At 41.3% G+C, this 22748-nt stretch overlaps 1 long non-coding RNA gene across 1 annotated transcript; it reads right to left on the reverse strand.

Moving 5' to 3' along the window:
* Positions 1-9820: 9820 nt before the first annotated feature.
* Positions 9821-10768, reverse strand: LOC122064559. The gene is made up of 2 exons (XR_006135749.1): positions 10608-10768; positions 9821-10080 (listed from the first exon to the last, which is right to left on the reverse strand). It is a non-coding gene; the product is annotated as an uncharacterized LOC122064559 (long non-coding RNA).
* Positions 10769-22748: the final 11980 nt, after the last annotated feature.

Below are 22748 nucleotides of genomic sequence, written 5' to 3' on the forward strand. Positions count from 1 at the left end.
TTATGTAACTTGAATTATATTTTCGTAATATGTATTGGACTTAGAACAGCCTAAGTTTGGAATAGGAACTAAATGTTCCCCACCATGAGAAAAAATATATATATTATTTTTATAGTTTTTGAAAATGGAAATGGAAATATCATAAAGGAAGTTCTTAGAAATGGGAACTAAGAATGTTGTACATTTGGCCAACATGGGCAAGTGGGAGATGTTAGTGGTACGGCCATGTTAGCCTCATCCTAACGTTACTTTCAGTTATATCCCATATAGGAAAGGATGTGGATAAAAATTAAGGGAGTGCAATTACTGATTGACTGAGTTGCCGATACTCTCCAATGGTAACAATAAAAGTCTATAAAATATGAACTTTGGAAAAAAAGAGGAGTCAATTACTGAGGAAGCTCTGAATCGCCCGAATAGATTAATAAATTAATCTCATGATTCATCACTCTACTACTTCTCTCTCTGTGTTCACTATATGTAGGTATCTTCAATGATCGGCAAGTACCTTCATTGATCTCAATGAAGACTTTTAGAAGTGATGAAATAAATGAAGTGAAGGAGACCCCTTACATAATGGTTTCTTCCAGTTGCAATGTTTTGAGGAGTATTGCATATCACATTGAGGTTTGAGGGTGTAGCGAGATCAGTTAAACATTGCTTTAGAAGTGAGATCAACTCTCAATCGATTGTGCATATGGGTTCGCCTCTCTTGCTCACTGAGCTGGTGTGTGAAGACAAAGTATTCCAACAATGTGGCATAGACCAGGAGAGATTTTTGAAGTTTATTGGTGCACTCTTCCCACATGATGGACTAAACTGAATACGGATGGCTGTTCACTTGGCAATCCAGGCAAACCAGGTGTGGGAGGTGTTTTCCGAAATGAGAAGGTTGAAGTCATTCTGAATTGCAGAGAATTTATTGGGATCAAAACAAATTTTGAAGCTGAATTTTGGGCCATTATCTCTAGCATTGAGGTAGCAAAGGTTCGAGATTTACAACAACTCTGAATTGAGTGTGATTTCTTCACAGTGGTCACTCTCATTTCAATGGGGAAGCTCCCTTGGCTTTTTCATCAAAGATGGATTGCTTTGATGTTGTATCTCAACTTTGTAGCTGATTTTCTAGCAAAGTTTGCAGCAAAATTAGAATCCTCTTCTCCTATTACAATGGCCAACTCTAGTCCAATTATGAGCTGATATTTTATTCGTTTGGTCTTATCTTAGCTTGAGATTGAAGTGCTTTTTGATAGTCTAATCTGCTGATGGCAATGGCAAAGGTGGATTAGTATTATCTAGGCTCTTCTTTCCATTTGTTTCCTTGTAATTGGGTTTTTTTGGTATCCTGTAATTATTTCTTCTTATGTCCTTTTAATATTTAAATGATTTTGTGACAGAAAACAAAGCCTTGAAAAATCAAGGACATGTTGGAACACACAGTAGATTTTGGAATATTGTACATGCATCAATGTACATTGAATGTATATACTTTTTTTTCCGCTAGCAGTTCAAAATTTATATTAAAAAGAGGAAAAAGAATGATTACAAGAGAGCACAAAAAAGCCAAAGGAAGCCTCCACCTTCAGCATTGCCATCAGCAGAGGCTCACAACCGCTATCTGAAAAATCTAAAACGAGGTCTCCCTACTTCATCAAGATGAAGTTCTCGGATAATGGAAATTGGCAGGGCCATTCTCACACCCGAGAAGCCACACTTCGCTGCATCTTTTGCTAGAAGGTCCACGATGGGATTAGCTTCTCTGAAGTAGTGGGTAATCTTCTAGTCGATAGAGTTTACATAGCAAAGCAGATTTGACCATTCTTGGAAAACAAACCAAGGAATGATTCTGTTGCGAAACATATCAACCACAGAGGTCGAGTCAAACTCAATCCAAAGTCGCTGAACATTTATATCATGAGCATACTTTAGGCCCTTGATAATACTCCAAAATTTTGCTGCAAAGTTATTTGCCACTCCCAAAAAAACACAGTAGCACAAAAAGGTTTTCCCCAACATGATCGCGAAAAATACCTCTACCACCTGCCCAACCACAGTTACCCATTCAGCTTAATCCAATTAACATGAGGCTTGCTCCAGTGAACTTCCAAAATCTCATGGGAAGAAGCATAAGCAATGGATAGGTGAAATCTTTTACTAAGGACGATATCATTTGCAGATTTTGGGGAGATTTTCATCTTGTTGCAAATGAACACAATTGCCTTAAAAATAACAAAGAGCATCATGAAAGAGGAACGAGATTTAGCTTCATACCTTCTGAGATTCCTCACTCCAGATTGCTTCAACCGTGACACCCAGACCAATCAGCCAAGGATCCTTTAGGGACCAGCCCTTCCCCTTGCACTTCCACCATTTTATGACCTCAGTAATAGAGGGTTTATAAACCCATGCCTGATGGAACAGAGCAACAGACTTGGCCCAGAGGCCCTGAGAGAAACTGCAATCCAAGAATAGATGATTAAAAGATTTGTATTTTCACCACACAAATCACACCTGGAAGCGAGTGGAATCCCTTTAGCTTGAAAATTCTTTCATCAGTTGGCAGCTTTCCATGCACCCAGCGCTAGGCCAGGGAAGATATCCTGGGGGGAAGGTGCTTATTCCAAACCACTGAAGCCCAAGGCACAGAGGGAGAGACAGACCTGATATCATTCCGGCCAGACTTCACTGAGAACTTTCCCATCGGATCAAGCTTCCAAACACATTGATCAGCTATGGGGGTAGATGGAAGGGGTAAATCACGGATAGACTCAAAGGCTAGCTTCAGGAGGGTTGAGTCAACCAAAGGCAAGTTTCAAGCACCATTGTCTATGAACTCAGCCACCTTAGGGAAAAAACCACTGAAGACATCTTCCCTAAGCCCTGAAAAGTCACAAATTGATTTGGGACCCATCCAGATGTGCCTCCAAAAATCAATTTTCTTCCCATCTCTTACAAGCCACCTCTCATTGCTAGCAACAAAGTTCCACATCTTCCAAATACCTGGCCAAATGGAAGAGCTATTAAAGCCTTTCTTGAGCTGACCATGCTTGGATAAAAATCTTGCCCTGAGGAGCCTACTCATGTTAGAGTCATCATGCTTTACATTCCAGGTGAGCGTGACAAGTAAAGCTTTGTTAACATCTCTGAGTCTTCTTATTCCAAGACCCCCTCCTTTCTAGGCTTGCATACCAAATCCCATTTCACAGTAATTGATTTGGATGTATCAATCTCACTCGTCCAGATAAAGTTTCTCATCCATTTCTTGAGACACTTAATAAGAGAAGAGGGCCACCAGTAAATTGAAAAGCTATGGAGAGGCATCCCAGAGATCACTGGATGTACCAGCTCAACCCTTCCAACCATAGATAGGAGCTTTCCCTTCCACCTAGAAAATTTTGACTTGACTCTATCCATCACAGAAAGGAGGGGGTCTCTCTTGACTCTGCCTTGAAAAATTTCCGCACCTAAGTATTTGGTTAGAAATGTCCAAATAGGAACAACCAACTCCTCTACAAGCCATTGTCTCCTATCCGCTGAGATTTTTCCCAGGAACATTTTACTTTTATCCAAGTTGAAACACTTACCATAGAAGACCTGGTATTTCTCCAAGAAAACGTTGAGATTCCTGACATATCTCTTAGATGCATTCATAAAAATGTACACATCATCTGCAAAAAGGAGATGAGTAGGCACTGCAACCCCACGGGGCCCCACAATAGGCTTAATAAACTGGTTTCTAGCCAAGAGAGTTAGATCCCTGCAAAGGACTTCTTCAGCAATAAGAAATAAAATAGGAGAAATGGGATCGCCCTGCCTTAACCCTCTGCTGACATAAAAATATCCTACAGGGCCACCATTAAGAAGAATCGAAATTCTTGCAGAGAAGAGAATAGAATGAATCCAACCAATCATGGTCTCAGAGAAACCAAATTTTCTATGGACCATAAACAAAAAATCCCAAGAGAGGGTGTAAAAACCTTTTCTTATGTCGATCTTTAGACCCAACCCTCCACCTCTGGAGGCCTTCTCCATTAAATTAGCCAGCTCAGAAGCCAGACCAATGTTAGATTGAATTAATTTCCCTTGTTGAAATGCACCTTGCTCAGGGAAAATAATTCTAGGGAGAAAACCTGAAATACGAGTAGCCATAGTCTTTGAGAATATTTTGCAAAAACAATTGCCCATACACAGGGGGTGAAATTTGTCTAGAGAGCAAGCCCCATCAATTTGGTAAGGAAGTGTACCTGAAGTAAAAAATTACAATATTGCTCTGTAGACATCTCCATGAATGATATCCCAGCACTTCCTGTAGAAAGCTCCTATGTAGCCATCAAGACCTGGAGAGCTATCAGGGTCAAGGTCCCAAATAGCCATCTTGATTTCAGCCTCTGAAGGAATTGAGTCAAGGATGAGCAGGTCCTTGTGTCGGAGAACTTTTGGAATTGAGTCCATTATGTCAAGATGATCCTCAAGCTCCACTCTTTGGTGAAAAGACTGAAAGTAATCAATCATGTAGTTTCCCACCTAATCCTAGTCTTGGAGTTCAGTCCCATCATCTCTAACAATGCTACAAATAGAATTTTTAGATCTTTTCACTTTTGCCATGACATGGAAAAATCTTGAATTTCTATCACCTTCCTTTAACCATTTAACTCTGGACTTCTCCGCCCACATCTTCTCATGGTTCTCTAAAGCTTTCCAGTGACGAATTTTTGCATCCACTTCTAGATTAAAAAGATTTTCATTCATCCCTTCCTCCTCAATTCCTTCTTAACTTCAAGATCTGCCTTAGCATTCGCAACCTCCACTTCCAGGTTGGGAAAGGCTTCCCGGGACCAAGAGCAGATGATGGGCTTATGCTTCTTCAACTTCAGAGCCAGGAAGGAGATAGCGGGCCATGGCAATCCACGCTCCAGGTAGAACCCGCCATTGAGGTGAACTCCGAATGATCCATCCAAAATTTATTTACTCAGAAAGGACAATTTTTAGGCTTTGGTGAGTTCTCAGAGCACACCAGCTAAGGAGCATGGTCCGAGGCAGACCTAAGAAGGACCTGTTGCATACAGTCACTAAAGCTATTCATCTAATCTGAGTTGATGAATGACCTATCCAAGACAGTAGAGACATTTCCCCGCTTCCTGTTATTGCTCCATGTGAACTTCCTCCCAGATGATTAAACCTGGATCATAGAGGTAGCATCCACCATAGCACCAAACTCAACAATAGCACCCATACAGAATCTACCAGGGCCCCACCTTTCATGATCGAAAAGGGTAGCATTGAAGTCACCTAGGATCATTCTAGGCCTTCCATTGGCAATAGTGTCCAAGTCCAACACAAACTTCTGCAATCAGCTCTAAGGCATTTAGCATGGACTACAGAGATGTCAAGAGGGTTCCCTTGCCAAACGATTTGAAAGGAAATGAACTGATCAGACATGGATGAGACAATGGGTTTCATTAGAGTCCTCCTCTAGATCACCCATAAATTTGGCTCCCTGTTGCTTCTATCATTGTGAAGGAACTTAGACACAAAGCCAAGCATATTAAAAAATAACACGGGGAATTTCTTAGCATCAATCGTTGGCTCAACGATGAGAATAAGATACGGCATATGATCTCGAACTAATTTCGCTAAGGTTACCTTGGCGGCAACCTTCTTCATACCACGTATGTTCCAGAAAAGAACACACATGATCACATGTGGGAAGTAGGGGCGCGATCAGCCCTGGTAGAGGCCTAATCCTTAGAAGCGGCTTTCTTTCCTTTCATGAGGGTTCTGCTAGACAGCCCAACCCTCATTATCACCTTCACGATGCCTGGCAGCCATGACCATGCGCTCAACACCAGTATTACTGCAAGGCTATCCAGGTAGACCATACCCATGTCCTGTAGTGGTGGTCAAACCTCTACGGATACATATCTCTAGCTCCTGCGAACACTGTTAGATTCAGCCCTATTAGCCTGGCTCAATTGTGACTCGCTTAAATGCTACCCAGCAGCGAGAGAACCAAAAACGAGGAAGTCATGCAAGTGGTGGTCTGGGTCGATTGGATCCTGGGTGCACCCATGATCCATACATGGATCCAAACTGTCCAGCTCATTCTTCAAGCCAAGGATGACTTCAAGTCTAGCGCTGCATCAAGATTAGGATCTAATTCAAAATTTGAAATAAATCCTCTATTGGTAGAAAGAGGGTCCACCTTAGCGTCCAGAGGGGAAGGCCTCCTTGATTGAGGCTTTGAGGACTCTAGGGAATTTTCAGTTTCATTAACTGACTCACATTCCAAAACTGGAATATTCTCCCTACAACGCTCCTCCACTCCCTGGTGAGACACACCACCACCTTACAAGGCCAAGCCACCGTCATGAGAGGACGCAACACTACTAGAATGCTACACTCTTCGTGAAGGAAGATTAATCTCGGGCACCACCGATCCCCTTGGAGCATCATCCACATAAACCACTCTAGGGATTCCACCAACTTCTTGGCTATCAGTCCTAGCATTTGCTATCTTCTTGGCTCTGCAGTCACCAATGGTGTGCTCCACCTTCTTGTAAAAACTGCACTTCCCCATGGAATCCTCATAAAATAATTTCTGCTTGAATCGGAATAGGTTTTCAGTCCTGGGTTGTCTTCGTTCAACCTAGATCTCCTCTGGCCTGAGGCCCTCCATCTCCATCTCTGCGAGAACACGAGCATAATTGCCATACATGACGTTCTTTGTTCGTTGATCAAGCGCAACAGGACGACCAGCAGCCTTCACCATGGTCAACAACACTTTCTCATGCTAGTACTCCAGAGGCAAGTCTGGAAAAAGCACCCAAACAAGAGATTTATTTACGGGTTTCCCGTGAATACTGAAGTCCATGTGCCATCTTTGAAACCTCACAAACTGACCTCCAATCTTCATAGGACTCCTCCTCCACATCGATGCCATATCGCCTTCAGTATCAAACTGAAAAATTGTGAAGCCTTTGCCATGGGCACCATCTTCACGTTGCCCTTCAGATTCCATGACTCACTAGCCTCCCTTTGAATGTCATCCAAAGATACAAATCTGAAGTCGAGTCTACCAATTAAGGCAAATTGGTATCTCCCTAGCCAGTCCTCATAAGCATCCTAAGGGATGATTACCTTAGTAGAGTTCCCTGCGTGAGCTGGATCTGGAAGTTCATTCACTTCAGGGAAGACACTGCCAATAGCTTTGGTGTAGGATTTTTTTGGAAGCAAAGGGGCAGAAGGACCTCCATCTTTGTCATTCTGTATGGGTGGATTAGCATCTGAATCCAAACCATCCTCCAAGATCGCAAGCTCCTCACCAATTGCCCTATCTTTCTCACTATTACTCCTCCAGAAATTTGTAATCAGTTTCTGTTTCCCTCTATCAAGTGGGCGTCCAGCAGATTCGTTAGAGTTGAAAACTAGGCCTTCCCGAGCACAATCCGCCTCTCTCATCAGCAGCTCCCCCAGGGAGTCGACATTTGTTGTCAAAGATCCCCGATTCACTTACTTTTTGCTGATGATCAATTTATATACTAATACATGAGAGTATACATCGGGCATAATAAGAATACAGTTTTTTCTCTCATTGTTGGTTTTTATAGTTGATTAATACAAATCTTTCAATCCATGCTATACAGATAATGATGAAGATTGATTGGAAGCAAAAGTCGATTTTGCTTTAGTGATCCATGCTAGTTGTTTCAGAGCTACTATAAGGGACTTGTGTGTTGACCTAGTTTCGGTGCCAGCCATGGCTGACCTTGCTTATAGTAGGTAACTTTAGGGCCCGTTTGATAACGTAACCAGAAACGTGTTTTTGTGTTTTCTTGTTCTCAGAAACACAGAAATGGCATAAATACCGTTTGGTAAAAGTGTTGTGTTCTACTTGTTTCTTGAAGCATAAATTGAAATTTATAACAATTTATGCTTCAAGAAACATGAATGACGAAACAAGTAAAACTTGTTTCGCTTGTTTCTCGAAACAAAAAAGCGGAACAATTCATTCGACAAACCGACCCTTTTAAAAATCTTATGTACATATTGGGGAGCTTCATTCGAAGATCGATAGTGGCCTCCCTGTACAACCGTTGAAGACGACCTGCAACTGCTAACCGAGATCTCTGCTCCTCCTGCGTAACCGACGATGATTGCAATGTTCTCCTCCTGCGTAACCGACAGCGGGGAGCTCCGCTCATTCGACGATCGAGATAAGCCTCCCTGTACAACGATTGAAGACGAGCTGCAGCTGCTAACCGAGAGCTCTACTCCTCCTGTGTAACCGACGACGGAGAGCTCTGCCCCTCCTACGGTCACCCTCTTCACAGTGAAAGGAGAAGACGCACCGCTTCTGTACAAGAATCAAGAACTTGTCGAGCCAGGCGATCTCTGCTCCTAAAGCGCCGATCCTTTCTGAGATCAGTACCTCCTTCCCTCGATGCAATCAAAACCGAGAAGAAGAGGAAAAGGAGATGAAATTCCTGGTTTCCTCCTCCTTTGAATGATCCGAGAATAGTATCGGTTCTCTCTCTCTCTCCTATTCTCTCTCTCCTTTCCACCCAGAAAGAACTCTTTGCTCTCGATCCATCTCTCCCTAAAATTTCTCCCCCAAAAATCAAAAGCCCTTTATCTTTTTATAGCTTTCACTCCTTCTCGAAGCTTCCTGCTGATCTACTTGCAAAGAATGAGAGAAGAAAGAGACTATTTGTTCTCTCCTCCTCCCCTCTCCTAACTGTCTTTCTCCTCTACTTGCAACGATCGAAGGAGAAGCTCCTCCACTGTAACCTTCTTACCCGTTTCTGTTTCCAGAAACAAGAATTATCAAACACCCTTCTTACCTGTTTCTGTTTCCAGAAACAGCAATTTCTGTTTCTGCCGTTTCTTGAAACAGAAACAGCAGAAGTGTTATCAAACGGGCCCTTAGTGTCACATTGGCTTCACATGATAAGAAAGGTCCTTGTTCGTTTAGTTTGGGATCTGTGGCTGAATTTGATGCTATGATAGACGTCGTCTAATTAAGCTTCCATCTCAAGATGTTAAAAATTCACTTAATCTTCCAGGTGGAGTTTCTTTGCTGTCAGCTTGGTTAATAAAATGATTTTTGTTTCTGACCCCTAAGAAGAAAAAAATAATAATAAATAAATAAAATAAACCTCCGATACACATTTGCCATAAACCTCTCACATAAGTTCAATGGTTGAGATCTTTATTTACAAAAAGAAAAAAAAATTGTTTGAGATCAAGACAAGCACATAGCAGGTTTGACCTACTCACCTGGGCGCATCCAAAAAAATTTGAAATTTAGAAACTTATGGAATGGAAGGTAGTAACACAAACAATCATTATACTCAGGGTTTTAAAACCCCGAATCAATTCCTTCTTAATTGATTAATTTTTCTGGATTAGTCATTGAACTGGCCAATAAAAAATTAAAATGGGATGCTCCCATATGGCAGCACCCTAGAGCAGCAAAATGTGTCAGGTTCAGATTGATCATCTTTCTAACAAATTTCAAGTCTGATTCCAAGAGATCTAACCATCAGATTTTGATGATCCATATACCAATGGAAAGAATTTTAAATATATTATCCAATCATATAAAGATCCACCACAAATTTGATTAAGAACACAGTCAAATCTGTGCCTCGAGGCAGGCATGCCCCGTAAAATTATGATTTGATCAATAGGTGGCCAAACTGTGTCAGATTTGTGCCAAATTCTTGGACATGCTTTAAAATCATGAAAAAAAAAAAATTAAAAATGAATAAATAAATAAAATTGAAACAGCCCACAATCACCTATCCTTTCTTACTGGAGGTACAAAGTAACATGGTCCTCTTATTTATTTATTTATTAAAGTTATAAAACGAGGACATAAGGCCCAGTTTCATTTACAGGTATCATTCCATCAATCACAAAGTACGCAAAAACATTGCTTAAAGGGATATATTCCGTCACAAAATCCCTTGGAAGACGGGTATATCGTTGTGCATTGGAATTGGCAATCTTCAAGGCTCGGGCAGTCCCCCAAAGATTTGTTAATACACTTTGCATCCACCTTGGACACCTTCTTCTCAACTAAATACAATACATAAAAACTTTCATTAGTCTTCAACTAACCATACTTCATATTAAAATTAAGCATTGTAATTTACCAAAATAATTTGAAAGCTAGTTTCTCATGAAGCAACCCATTTTAGGTTCCAAGTGTACACTAATGTAAGTGTTTAAGTAATCACATAAGTATGGCATGGCTTTATCATTTTTTTTTCCTGGCTACCGACGAGTATTTAAGCCTTTGGTTTGACTAATGCCTCAGACCATATTGACCCCACAACCACATGGATAGGGGTCATACTAGGATTGAATAAGAAGCTTCAATTTTCACCGAAAGCAATGAAGAGTGCACTAAACATCTCGTGTCAGTAGCCCCAATGAGGTAAGAGGAGTCAAACTCAGAACCACAAACTTCCTGAGTTGAAAGTTCCTTGCCAACTCCACTACTGCCTTGGGGTTTGCATGGCTGTATCTAAAATCATGGAGGCTTTTTTTGTTTCTATGTGCTTCCGCAATAGAATCGGGCATTAGGGATTTGAGAGATATACCTGACACAACGATAAAGATCGCGAGAAGGAGATAAAAGAATGCAGAAAGCTTTGCCATCTTTGAAACGATCAATAAGTTTTCGGTTTCACTACAATATTTTCACACAATTCTCCTGTAATCACGGTCCTTATATAGCTCATGGAGCATTTTGTTTGCTTTAGATTTTTCATTATATGTTAAAGATTCTTTAGATTTTCTCAATGTTTCTAAAGATTTGTCCCATTAATGAGGTAACTAAATTAAGAAAAATAGGATATTAGTTTGCCTTAGATTTTTCACACAATTCTCTTGTAATCACGGTCCTTATATAGCTCATGGAGCATTTTGTTTGCCTTAGACTTTTCATTAAATATTAAAGATTCTTTAGATTTTCTCAATGTTTCTAAAGATTTGTCCCATTAATGAGGTAACTAAATCAAGAAAATAAGATATTAGTTTGTTTGCCTTATATAGAACTCCATTGATGTTACAGATTCTTTAGATGGTTTCAATGTTTATAAGGATTTTAGCCATTAATGAGGTGATTAAAGAAACGAACCACAGGAGACACCTTACATAGTATCTAACAGTTGCAATGTTTTGAGGAGTGTTGCATGTCACAAGGTACAAGTGATAAATGGTTTTGTCATATCTTTTGAGGGAGCTGTGTTCTTGCATCCATTGTAGGAACCTTTCTTATATGTCTAATTAAAAAATCAACAATTTTTTTAGCTGAGGAGAATATTCAAAATCCAAACACCTAAAAGAAAGACCAAAAGTTCTGGGCGAGGTGGGTGCCTCACACCTTCTCAGACTTATAACCTAACACAAATCCCTATCTCTGGAACAGACCAAAACATGAAGTCAAATTTTGAGGTTCCATCATTTCATAGGAACCAACCCCCTACTCGAGCTCGATCCTTTGATCAGAATTGGGCTCACTAGCGGAGTTCTAGGCCCTAAATCCTAGGTGGTGACTCCAAACATTATATTTGCTCCATCCCTTTTCATGTTACCGAGAATAGAAGCTAGGGGACATAAAAGAATCCTCAGTAAACCTAGGGAGGAAGAAGAGTTGGGAAAGATAAAGAAGAAACATGCTCCCCAAAAGAAAATAGGAGTGAAGGGATTGAAAACCCTCATTTGCTACCTGACATCATCAGAGGGTCAAGAGCAATCGTGGAAACGATCCGTTTCCCAATCTTTGTCCTCATAGTGGTGAATCCACTGGGACAGTTTAAACCTTCAAATAAGATGCTTAAAATAAATGCAAGAATTTTCGCCCCCTTTATACCATTTTTTTTCGCTAAAATTTCATTGTATTAAAAGAAGGGGAAAAAGAATATACGAAGACAATAACATATTTGGAATCTGGAAAATTCTACTCCACCTTCGGCAGTGCCATCAGCAGAGAAAGAACTCACACCAGAAACCAAATCACAAAAATTGGAAATAAAAAACAAAATACATTAAAAGAAGCGGTATCTAGGCCGAGATTGACCATCCACTTCCAACTCTATAGCAATCAGCACAGGCCAGGATTGGATAGGAGAAGAAACTTCGAATTTTGCTGCTGTTTTTGCCAAGAAATCAGCCACAGGATTTGCTTCCCGCATACAGTGAGTGATTTTCCAGGTAAGAGAATTCAAATAGGAGGTTAAACTCATCCACCTCTGAAGACAAACCCAAGGGATTCTTCCCTTAGCTATAAGTAAAACTACAGCTACTGAGTCACACTCAATCCACAAATGAGTAATACCCATATCTCTTGCAAATTCCAGTCCAGTAATAACAGCTATCATCTCGGCTTCAAAATTTGTGTGGACACCAAGAAAAGTTCTGAAAGACTGTAATATTTCTGAATTTTCATTCCGAAATACTCCACCCGCACCTGCTTTTCCTGGATTTCCCAAAGAGCAACCATCTGAGTTTAGCTTCACCCATCCCCTTTGGGGAGGACACCAAAAAATTTCCATTACCTCTCTTGGTTTGTATCGCACCCTAGAGATCCCCAATCTTTTGGCACACAGTAAGGAGCTAAATGAGAGAGGGGACCCTGTAGCAGCAGTCATCTGGAGGCTGATTTCACTTTTAATCATAGCAAAACAGTGTCTAGATGATTTGGAGACCCCCTCAAAAATTCTTGCATTCCTTTCCTGCCATATGACACTAGGAACCAGAGAGAAACCAGTAATCCACACCTTTTTAAAATGGAGATTCTTTGCTGTTTGTTTCCACCATGCAATAAAAGAAAGCATGTCCATATAAGGTTTCCATTGCACATCAAAGCCTTCACAGAAAGCTCTCCACAAACTACGAGCAAATTCACAGTTATAAAATAAGTGAGACATTGATTCTTCATCTTTACCACACAAGCTGCACCGGGAAGCCATTTGCACTCCACGATGAGACACATTTTCATCTGTTGGTAATCTATTTTGAACTAACCGCCAAGCAAAAACAGCTTGTCTTGGTTGGTTAGATGAGTTCCATATAAGAGAAAACCAACTCACTTTCTGATATTTTTCTCTATTTTCTTCCCAGGCAGATTTAATAGAGAAGATACCTGAAGAGGTCAATCGCCAAAGACATAGGTCGTTCACACCTTGGATGTGAATACGTTTAGCTTTCTCCCAAATTTCAGCAAGTAAAACCGACTCCACATGAGGGAGGTCCCAGGCGGCTTGGCATATGAAATCAGAAACTTTTTCTTTTAAATCTGAGAAAAAAACAGGGTCCAAGTTTGTCTTCTCAGCGATAGATTGATTGTCAATCCATCTATCTAACCAAAAATCAATTTTTTTCCCATTTCCCAGAATCCATTGCTCGTTCTTCGCGACGAAACTCCAAACTCTTTTCAAACCCGGCCATATAGATGAAGACTTATATCCCCTTCGCAGCGACCCATCTTCCTTGATAAAACGTTCCCTGAAGAATCTGCTCAGAAGAGAATCCCCATGTTTGATTTGCCAAGCTAGTTTACATAAACAAACAAAATTCACTTCTCTCATCCTTCTAATTCCCAGACCCCCTTCCTTTTTAGGCTTGCACACCCCTTCCCATTTCATAACAATCTTCTTTGCCACTTCCATATCACCTGACCAAATAAAATTTCTCATCCACCGTTCCACCACCTTAATAGTTTCATCCGGCCACCAGTACACAGAGAAATTGTGTATGGGAATACCAGAAATAACTGACTTAACCAATTCAATTCTCCCAGCCATAGAAAGAATTTTGCCCTTCCACCCTGCCAACCGACCCTTTATCTTATCCAGAAGAGGAAGCAAATGACTATTCTTCACTCTGCCTTTAAAAATCTCCACCCCCAAATATTTTGTAGGGAGATCAGCCGCGGCAATGCCCAGAAAATCACTAATAAAATGACTTCTATGAGGGGCAATCTTCCCAAAAAATATTTTACTTTTTTCCAAGTTTATTTTCTGCCCTGAAAAAGACTGATACTTGGATAAAAACTCATGAAGATGCTTCACGTACCTAGCTGATCCATTCATAAAGATGAAAATATCATCTGCAAAAAGTAAATGGGAAGGAGTAATTGCTCCTCTGGGGCCTGGGAGGGCTTTCATCTTCCTTTCCAGAATCAAGTTCTTCAGCCCCCTACAAAGAACTTCCTCTGCCAGAATAAAAAGGATTGGGGAAATAGGGTCTCCTTGCCTGAGACCACGCTCCACACCAAAAAAACCCACTGGACCTCCATTTAGCAAAATTGAAATCCTTGTTGAGAGCAGCATCTGGTGAATTTTGTTGATCCAATTGGGAGAGAAACCAAATTTCTTCAAGGTTGCAAAGAGGAATTCCCAAGACAGAGAATCATAGGCTTTCTGCACATCTAGCTTTAGACCCATACCTCCACCTCGAACAGATGAGTGCATCAGGTTTGCCAACTCTGAAGCAAGGCTTATATTTTCTGAAATAATTTTACCCCTCTGGAAGGCACCTTGTTCTTCTGAGATTAATCTTGGGAGAAAGAGAGATAACCTGGAAGCAGCAATTTTGGACAAAACTTTGCAGAAAAAGTTTCCCATACATATGGGACGAAACTTATCCAAAGAAGAAGCACCATCAGCTTTAGGGATAAGGGTTAGGAAACAATTATTTACCCCCTTAGGAATTTTCCCTACTAAAAAGAAAGAGAAAACAGCCCTACAGAAATCATTTTCCACAATATCCCAACAACTTCTGAAAAACTGACCTGGAAAGCCGTCAGGACCCGGAGAACTGTCCGCATCGAGATCCCATATCGCCATCTTTATTTCTTCCCTTGAGGGAACAGCATCCAAGAAAGCATTGTCTTCATTAGAAATGAGAGTCGGAATCTGGTCCAGTAACTCATAGTGTGGTTCTACAGGATTTTCAGAGTGAAAATTCTTGTAAAAATCCACAATATAGTTGGCCAACGCTAATTGATCAGAAATCCAAGAACCATCTTCACGACGTAACATACTAATCTGATTTCTTGATCTTCTAATCTTCACTGAAAGATGGAAAAATTTTGTGTTCCGATCGCCTTCTTTCAACCAACGTAATTTAGCCTTCTCAGACCACAGTTTTTCTTGCATCTTACTAGCATTTAAAAGGGCTGTTTTTGCATCCGCTTCTTCATTAAAGAGGGCATCCGACATTCCTGAAACCTCAATAGTATCCTGCACTCTTTTTAGCTCTGAAGTAGCTTTTTTCACTTCCTCATTTAGATTAGGAAATCTTTCTTTTGCCCAAGCTTTTAGCACCCCTTTAACCACCTTCAATTTCTGCGCCAAGATATAAATGGGGCAGCCACTCATCTGTTGAGACCAGGCTTGCTTCACCACCAACTGAAAGCTATCATCTTCCATCCAAAAATTATGAAATCGAAACGGAATGTTGCTAGGCTTTTGGATCATGTTTGAATGGATCAAGATGGGAGTGTGATCAGATGCAGTGCAGGTTATAACTCTCTGAGAAATATTTTTGAATTCATCAATCCATAACTCATTATGAAAGCTTCTATCCAGAACAGCCATGACATTACCCCTTCTACGATTATTTGACCAAGTATACTTTTTACCCTGTGAAGAGGTAGAAATAAGCATACAAGAATCCACCATTGCTTGGAACTCTACTGCCGATCCAACATTAAAATTCCCTGGGCCTTTTTTCTCATTAGAGAACAACGTCGCATTAAAATCACCAACAATAAGCAAAGGGAGAGAAGCTGCTGAAACAGCTGCCAATTCCGACCACAAATCTCTACGCTCAATTTTAAAGCAACTAGCATGAATAAAGGACAAAAGCAGTTTTTTCCCTTGCCAGTCGACCTCAATAGAGAGCTGTTGAGCCGACATTGAGGCAATGGAAGGGTGACTCAGACCACGTTTCCAAATTATCCACAGGTTAGAACACCTTTCATGGCGGATATTATGGATAAACTCTGCCGAATATCCCAATTTATTAAAAAATAAAATAGGGAATTTACTCACCTGAACCATTGGTTCAGCCAAACACAGAATATCTGGATAATACTCTGAAATAAGAGATTGTAAAAATCTCTTACCAGCCTCCTTCTTCACACCACGAATATTCCAGAAAAGAACACGCATGATCAAACTGTTGAGTCCGCGATCCTGTCAGATATAGATGTCTGACCTCCTCCTTTTTTCTTCTTCCCCTTTTTTTCTCCCACTGTTTTGCCCTGCTCACCCAGCAAAACAGCTCTATCCACTGCCTGAGCGCCCATCACAGACATCTCCCTTCTACTAATTGTAGAGGTAGGGGCCGGACCACACCCAGAGGAAGAAATCCGACCACCCCTGCTCGTCAGGCTGCCCCGACTGGATCCCTGAATCAGTCCCGTTCTCTTTGTGCGCGATGACATTCTCACAGGACCCTGCGACACCCTCGCCAAAGAGACTTCCTGCTGAAAAGTATCCACCGTATCATAGACTGGGGAAGATCGGACCTGATACGGTCCATTCTCTTTTGAACCAGAATTCTGGTCTGAATCAGATTCTAATTCTGATTCAGAATCAGAAACAGACCCCTCCACATCATCACTAGAGTCCTTCTCTGACTCAACTCTCTCCTGCGCTAATCCCACATTTTCCAAAATTGGGAGATTTGTATTAGCCGGATTCAAATTAATTTGAATCACACCTTCTTCTATATTTGGAAGTTGAGAAGAGATTTTATTATGAGATTGTCCAGCAGAGCCGTTTCCCTCTTCAATAGGTAACTCCCCTTTATTTTTCAAAATCTGATTTTGGAGAGGCAGATTTGAAAATTTTCTTTCCAAAGAAGATCCAGAGATACCCAACGAGTCCCCCTTGTCCGAGTCAACTCCGTCTTCCTCGTATACCGCACCTGGTACCCTTACATTGTCACGAGCACTCTGCTTCTCATCCTCCATCTTTTTGAGTCGACAATTATTTACTTGATGACCCATCCGCTTACAGAAACCACACTTTGCACAAATATCTTCATATATTACTCGCTGACGAAAACCAAAAATTTTAGTAGTACCTGGTTCAAATCTCTCTACCTGAACCTCCTCAACCCGAGTAGCAGCTTCCGAGCAATCAACTTCAACCAGCACTCGGGCAAAATATCCCAAAATTCCTTGTCTAGTATGATTATCCAGGGTAACTGGACGTCCCACCGCCTTCGCAATGGAGAGAAGGACATTATCATGCCAATATTCCAAGGGAAGGTCTGGGAAACGAACCCACACAAGTTTCGTGAAGGAATTTTTCTCATGGATGTTAAAATCCGGTCTCCAGTGTTGAAGCCGAATTAACTGTCCACGCACACGCAAAGGGGTTCTTCTCCAAATAGCTGCCTTATCGCCCTCACATCGAAATTGAAAAATGGCATAGCCTTTTCCCAGAGGGTGCATCACAACCCCTTGACTCAATTTCCAGTTATCTCTTGCCTCTTGACGTAAATCATCCAAAGATAAAAGACGAAAATTTACACGGCCTATTAGAGCAAACCTTAAATTCTGTCTCTTTGCTTCATAATCATTCTGTGGTATGACGATCCTTGTAATATTTCCTGCTTGAATCGGCTCTGGGAGCGAATCAATTGCAGGCCATGAGGCGAGACCTACCGCCCTTGCATAAGAACGAGTAGGTGCATTCACCTCCGGCCCCTGAGGAGGTGGTCCTCGATCCAAAGCCTCACGATCACCATTATCCATATCATCACCTTCAGAGCGCCTCTCTTCCATCCAGCTTCCCACCGTTGGGGTTTTCTTTACAAGCCGAGGGAGGAGAGTAGCTCCCGGAATTGACCGGAAGGGCTGGACTGCAACAGAGGACCGGGCCGACAAGAGGAAGGAGGACGAAATCCAAGGGCCCGGTGGCGTCGAGGGAAGTGTCGACCTTCGGGAGAAACTTCGAACCAGGGGAAGAAATCGGTCGCCGTGAAAAAAAATCGGACGCCGTGAGAAACTCAGATCTACTCGGATCTGCTAGGATCAGCTCGGACCTGCTCGGATCTGATCAGATCTGCTCGGATCTGCTCGGACCTGCTCGTCGGACGCCTGAGAAACTTCGGACCTGCTCTGCTTCCCACTCCAGAGACCAATTGAAAAAAGTTCCTTTTCTGGCGACGAAATCGAGAGCTCAAAGAAAAATTGACCGTCGACCTTCGCACAGCGCTGCTTCAGTTGCAGAGTCAGAAAATCAGAGACGACGGAGAAGCGAGAACGGAAAAAGGTTTTGGGGGTGTCCGAGTTTCGGCGACCGACTTCGTCTGTTGATCCTCCTGAACTCTATTCTCTCTCTCTCTCTCTCTGCAAGTCTGCTTTCTGAAAACTGATGCGATGGATCGTCGTCGGAGGGTCAGACGATCATCGTCGAGCAGACCATGCTCTTCATCTCTCCTTGCTTCTTGAGTCCCCCTTTATACCATCATTATATATAGATATTTTTGTAACTTTGTTTGCTAATTGCATGATAATGTGTTCGAAGTGAAATCATTTGATGAGCGTTCTCCCTGTCATGCTCACACCCTCGGGGAGATCAATGCACGACATACTAAGTACTATGAATGCAAATGACAGCCACTTTCTACATAAGAGTATTAGAAGTGAAATATCCACAAACTCATTTGCAAACCCCTCCTCATTATATCTTCTAGGGTCTCATTTCTCTGAGAAGCCAACAAAGCATAAAAATTGTCCAACATAGCCCACGGATCAGCTCCAGTAGGCATGCCTGTCAACTGCAACCAAACTATCTATGATCCACTTTAAAACTACTAGCATGAATGAAATATATACACACAGCTAGGAAAAGACAAATTGGGAAAGAGGAGCGGGAGGTGAGAGCAGTTTTGGAGCAGTGGCTAGGGTTTTGGGGGGAAGCCAAGACCCCGACTGTAACGCCTCACCTTCTGTAAAGGAGATATGAAGGTTAATGATCTAAGGGTTGTGCCTCGTAGGGTTGAACCGTGAACCAAATGGGTGATAAATAATAAGAAGAAAATTTAAAATCTACATTAAACACAACATCAGAATAATAACAGCAGAAATCTTCAAATTAAAATTTAAAAGTCATATAAGTCTCCACATAATTCAATAATATCATCCACAACCAATTAAATCCTTTAAAAAAATTATTACATCTATAATTTAAAACTCTAAGACAAATAAAATGATCTAGGATCAACTGAAATAGTAAATGTTTGGCATGTCCATCAATCTCTTGGTTCTCACTACTAACCAGCATGTCAGAGTGCTCTCCATTTGGGGAATGATTTGGGTATGTTTCTGGAGAATAATCCAGAAAGTAAAACCGCATACAATAGCCACAAGTTTGAAAACATTGGCATAGAACAACAACACATGCAATAATATATTAAAATCAAATATACAACATTTATGGCAGTTTACAAGGTCCAATTATTCTTAGTCATGTCTATTTAATTAATTCATTTACTTTGTTGCCTAGGTGCCCAACACGCTCAGTGGCTTGTACATATGTAATCCCACACGTTCTGTGACTTGTTCATACGTTATCCCATACATTCTGTGGCCAATGTGTATATTGACATTCAAGTATCCGAACATTACATATAATCCACTTCGATGTCCCACACACTCTGTGGCTTGTACATACGTCATCCCACACATTCTATAGACAAACGCATCTTGACATTCAAGTAGGTCAATATGTAACTTGCACCACACGATTTGTGAGTTGAATCTATGGAATGTCCCACACGTTCTGTGGCTAACACTTGAACCCATGGTCCATACAACTTACACCCTCCTTGGCCCCAAAATTCAAAGTGACAAATGTTATGGGTCTCATTCATTATTTCTGTCATTTAAATGCACATGCGATGATGCAAATAACCAAGTGCGTATATTTTATCACACGCAATAACACATAATTTAAAGAACCAAGAAATTCATTTCTCATTCATTATGTAAAACATACACTTCGGCCCGTACACACACATCTTGTAATAGCCTAAGCAATTCCTTTTTCATAGACCTTAGGTTTTTTTTATGCATTACAAGGTAAGGCACAGAGTCAGAAAGGAAAAGAACCAGAAGCTGTTGAGATGATTCCTTATTTTAAGACTCTGAATGGACAATTTATTACGGAAGGGAACGAATTTCATATTGTGGATTCCTTGAGCCGTGGTATGATGAAATCTCCAACAGCAGAGTTCCAAGCTTTGAGACACTGAGGTAGATTGGGTCGAGATGGAATGCAACATTCAAGGGGAGTTGAACCAATTGCCATGTCTGGACCTAAGTCCGTAGAAGTCATAGGAAGTCCAGTTGTTACTGATTCTATCTATGTAATTCCTTCCTTTGAAAATCATGCTTATGTTCCTATTTATCCTTTCAACGTGTCTTAGTCAGTCCCCGTTGAGTCGGTTGTGTCTAATGTAACCGCTACTTTTGAAATAAATGAAATAACTCCCTTAATGTATGGTTGTTGTTCTTCATCTTCTCATTCCTCACCTTTAATTTTGAAGATGATGAATCCTGAGACGACCCATTGCTTGAACTTTTAGAATCAATAAAAGCTTTCGAGGAAAGCAAAGCCCAACCTTTACCACATGAATTCAAGTTGGCCAACTTGGGAATAGAACAAGACCCCAAGGAGCTCAAGATTGGTTTGTCCCTCAACAAAGTGGAGGAATTCAAATTGGTGGAGCTGTTATAGGAATTTCAAGAAGTGTTCGCTTGTTCTTATGCCGGTATGCCGGGTATAGATGCCAGTATAGTGCAACATAACCTCCCCCTGCTCCCTAACTCCAAGCCATAGAAGCAAAAGCTTGGCCGAATGCACCCATGTTCAGTGCAGGATTTATCGAGGTGTCAGACTACTCTCAATGGTTGGCCATTGTTGTGGCGGTGCCAAAGAAGAATATGGTCAAGTCAGAGTCTGCGTGGACTATAAGGTCCTTAACAAAGTAAGTCCTAAAGATGATTTTCCCTTACCATGAATTGATATTCTAGTGGATAATATAGCGGGGCATGCACTTCTATCATTTATTGATGGTTTCTCTAACTACAATCAAGTCCGGATGAACCCTGAAGATAAACAGAAGCTTTCTAGTTAGTAAGAATCAATTTATATTTGGTTTTAAGTCTAGGAATTCATTTCAACTTGCTAGAGTCTAGCCCATGCTACCTCTCTCTCTCTTCGTGCAGCCACATGTATAGGTCACTACAAACCCTGCGACATAGGCCTAGGCTATCAACATATCGTGCAGCGGACAACAAGGATAACGATAAGACCAATGCCACAACAAATTACCATAGGCATAACTGCAAGGGAAATTCCCTAACGACACACCAAAGGCGAATCTACAAGGGATATGCCCCACACATCAAAGGAGAATCTCCAAGGGCACATCCCTACACTCTATAAGAAGAAAGTGCCATAGGCACTGCCCTATATGAAACACAAAGGGCAAAGCCCTATACTCCCATGAGAAAAAAGCGCCAAGGGCAAGACCCTGTATGAAATGCCAAGAGCACAATGCTTCATTCCACGAGAACAAAGCGCCAAAGGCAAGGCCCAAACACCACACTTCCCTTGGATGACCATTCCCAAGGTCGGTGCTCGGTTCCACTGGGTTTGCTCAGCCCTACATGTTCTAGTCGACCTCTACCTAGTCTGCTCATCTCAACATGTTCTAGTCACCTCTACCTAGTCTACTCACTTTTCCCTAGCCTTCAACTCTTCAACTCAAATCATCATCTTAGCTCATCATTTTAGCTCTTCAACTTAACCCATCAGCTCACTCATTTTTCCGTATAATGACTAAATTCAGAAGGGGTAGAAATTATATTAATGAAATTCAAGATAGTGCGGGCAGCACCCTGACTGACCTTGCGGACATCTGGCAGTTCATTGCTTCCCACTTTGAGAATTTTCATAAAAAAGATATGGGGTACCGGCTTCTGGTATGCTCTATTGTACCCCTACGATTATCACTGTGGAGGAAAATGAGTTCCTTTCGTCTTCTCCCTCCGAGTAGGAAATTAAGTTGGATTGGACCTTCTTGTTTGATGTTATGCTTAGGTTTGGATTCTCTCAGATCTTCATCGATCGTATTCATTAGATTTTTTTTTTATCTAGTCGGCTTTTGGTTCTGATTAACGGAGGTCTTGTGAGATTCTTTGGTGAGGAGCGAGGCTCCACCAGGGTAACCCTTTATCTTCCATTCTTGTCATTACCACTGAAAAGGTGCTTTGTCGTGGTCTCCAAGCTCTGAAGATAGAGAAGAAAATTCAATATCTACTTGGCCCAGGTGTATCTTAGATTTTTTTTTTATCTAGTCGGCTTTTGGTTCTGATTAACGGAGGTCTTGTGAGATTCTTTGGTGAGGAGCGAGGCTCCACCAGGGTAACCCTTTATCTTCCATTCTTGTCATTACCACTGAAACCATTCTTGTCATTACCACTGAAAAGGTGCTTTGTCGTGGTCTCCAAGCTCTGAAGATAGAGAAGAAAATTCAATATCTACTTGGCCCAGGTGTATCTACCCCCTTGAATCTGCTTTATGCTAACAACATTTTTTATATTTATTAATGCAGACTTATGTGGGTGAAGCATCTACAGAGATTTTAAGACAAGTACCAAGGCTACTCTGGTCAGATTATCTTTTTTGCTTAAGGTCAACAAGAAAAAA

This window comes from Macadamia integrifolia, unplaced genomic scaffold (genome assembly GCF_013358625.1).
Source record: "Macadamia integrifolia cultivar HAES 741 unplaced genomic scaffold, SCU_Mint_v3 scaffold1682, whole genome shotgun sequence".
Lineage (NCBI taxonomy): Eukaryota > Viridiplantae > Streptophyta > Magnoliopsida > Proteales > Proteaceae > Macadamia > Macadamia integrifolia.